Here is a 2,870-nt window from a genome sequence, read left to right on the forward strand (position 1 = left end):
AATCAATAATGAGGACACGGTTTTGAGAAAAAAGGAAAAAGAGATGGTTTTTTGCCTTGCTAGCAGAGGAGAAACACACGGGACACCTGTCCTAAAGGCTGTGATTCTGCCCATCAGCAGGAACAAGGGACTTTTAAAGAAGTGATTCAAAAGGCTACATTCCACAGGTTTTCTGACTGGAGTTATAATTCACTTGTTAATTTGGGAGAGAGTCATTTCTGAGACCTTCTGATACCCTCCCCAAAGTCTGGATTACTTCATTCCTAGGGTGGGTGTGAACTCAAGGACAGATAAATCTGCCTAACATGGGGAAAAAAGGTAATCCCATTTCTCTGAGATTAGGGAGGGGAGAGATTAGGGAGGAGCAGGGAGAGAGAAGAAGAGCAAGAACCAAGTCCATTTTAAAAATAAATTGGAGGGCTGGGGATGTGGCTCAAGCGGTAATGTGCTGCCCAGCATGCATGCGGCCCGGTTCGATCCTCAGCACCACATACAAAGATGTTGTGTCTGCCGAAAACAGAAAAATAAATATAAAAAAAAAAAAAAAATTCTCTCTCCTCTCTCTCTCTCAAGAAAAACAAAATTAAAAAAAATTAAAATAAAAATAAATTGGAGTTAGTCGGAGGAAGGTTGTAGAAAAGCAGCGGCAGCGGCTCTAGTGGCAGTAGCAGCAGTGCTGGTCCTGAGTGGAGGTGCTCTTCAGCGGCAGTTCTCACAACAGCGCCAGGACGAGTCCGCTTCGTGTTTGTCTGCGGAGATCTCTCTTATCTCACTTGCCTGCGGGAAATCGGGCTGAAGCCACTGAGTCCTCCATAGAGAGAGTAAAGGTACAGTTCCATAAACTCTTTATTAGTGGCTTAAGTTTTGAAACCACAGAGGACAGTTTAGGAAACTACTAGGAGCAATGGGGAAAACTTACGGATTGTGTGGTTATGAGGGATCCTGCAAGCAAAAGATCCAGAGGATTTGGTTTTGTAACCTTCTCATCCATGGCTGAGGTTGATGCTGCCATGGCTGCAAGACCTCATTCAGTTGATGGGAGAGTGGTTGAGCCAAAAACGAGCTGTAGCAAGAGAGGAATCTGGAAAACCAGGGGCTTATGTGACTGTGAAGAAGCTGTTTGTTGGCGGAATTAAAGAAGATACCGAGGAATACCACCTTAGATATTACTTCGAAGAATATGGAAAAATTGACACCATTGAGATAATTACGGATAGGCAGTCTGGAAAGAAAAGAGGCTTTGGTTTTGTTACTTTTGATGACCATGATCCTGTGGACAAAATTGTATTGCAAAAATACCAAACCATCAATGGTCATAATGCAGAAGTAAGAAAGGCTTTGTCTAGACAAGAAATGCAAAAAGTCCAAAGTTCCAGGAGTGGAAGAGGAGGCAACTTTAGAGGAAGATCTGACGGATATGGAAGCGGACGTGGATTTGGGGATGGCTATAATGGATCTGGAGGAGGACCTGGACATGGCAATTTTGGAGGTAGCCCTGGTTATGGAGGAGGAAGAGGAGGCCATGGTGGTAGAGGATCTGGCTATGGAAACCGGGATGGGGGCTGTGGAGGTGGTTATGACAACTATGGAAGAGGAAATTATGGAAGTGGAAGTTATAACGATTTTGGCAATTATAACCAGCAGCCTTCTAAATATAGTCTAATGAAGAGTGGAAACTTTGGTAGCAGTAACATGGGGCGACCACGTGGTAGAGGAAATTATGGTCCTGGAGGAAGTGAGGGTTATGGTGGGAGGAGCGATACTGAGCTTCATCCTATTTGCCTTGAGCTTCATTGTATAAATAGGAGAGGATGAGAGCCCAAAGGTAACTCAACAGCTTCAAGTTATCAAAATAACAATGTTAAGGAAACTCTTATCTCAGTCATGCATAAATATGCAATGATATGGCAGAAGACACCAGAGCAGATGCAGAGAGCCCTTTTTGGAATGGATTAGATTATTTAATAACATTACCTTACCGTGGGGGAAGGATTGTAAAAAATAAAAACAATAAAAACCTTTGAGACTGTTTCTTAGCTTTTTAATTGTTGTTTCTTTCTAGCGGTCTTTGTAAGAGTGTAGAAGCATTCCTTCTTTGGTAATGTTAAATTTGTAAGTTTCAGGTGACATGTGAAAACATTAAGATTTTTCTCAAAGTTTTGAAAAGCTATTAGCCAGGATCATGATGTAATAAGACATAACGTTTTCCTTTAAAAAATTTAAGTGCATGCGTAGAGTTAAAAAGCTGTTGTACATTTATGATTTAATAAAATAATTCTAAAGAAAAAAATATTTTCTGTATACATATACATGATAGTGGAGTGTATACATATACATCATGAAGTCTAACTTGTTCTAATTGGGATCCCATTCTTTTGGTCATCCACGATATGGAGTTTTACTGGTGGTGTATTCATATATGAACATAGGAAAGTTATGTCCTATTCATTCTACAGTCTTTCCTATAATGACCATGTAAAATGGTAAAAATATTGACTTGCTGGAAGGCCTGCCCTCTAGCACTTGCTAACACTACTACGTGGCGTAATCCTTACACTTTCAGAGGTTGGAGGGATGCCAGGTGATTTTTGCATGGAAAAGGTTATACAGATCCAGATCCTTAGATGAACTTGCAGCTCATTTTCATGAAAACAAAAATAAATTTACTGTGTTGAGACCAAATGATTATAATGACATTGGCTAGGGGAAAATTGCACAACATAGAAATTAATATTTATAAGCTCACTAGAAGAAATTCTCTAGTTTTCCAAGCGATGGAAGAAATAAGAGTTGGCAGAATATTTTTTTTAAAAAATCTGTGTGTAAGCAAATATAACCCAAACGAAAAGGTAAATAACAAATATGAAAAT

General features: G+C 39.9%; 1 pseudogene; it reads left to right on the forward strand.

The window, feature by feature from the left end:
• Positions 1–305: 305 nt before the first annotated feature.
• On the forward strand, positions 306–1,815 carry LOC113182285 (heterogeneous nuclear ribonucleoproteins A2/B1 pseudogene; annotated as a pseudogene).
• The last annotated feature ends 1,055 nt before the right edge of the window (positions 1,816–2,870 follow it).

This window comes from Urocitellus parryii, chromosome 6 (assembly GCF_045843805.1).
Source record: "Urocitellus parryii isolate mUroPar1 chromosome 6, mUroPar1.hap1, whole genome shotgun sequence".
Lineage (NCBI taxonomy): Eukaryota > Metazoa > Chordata > Mammalia > Rodentia > Sciuridae > Urocitellus > Urocitellus parryii.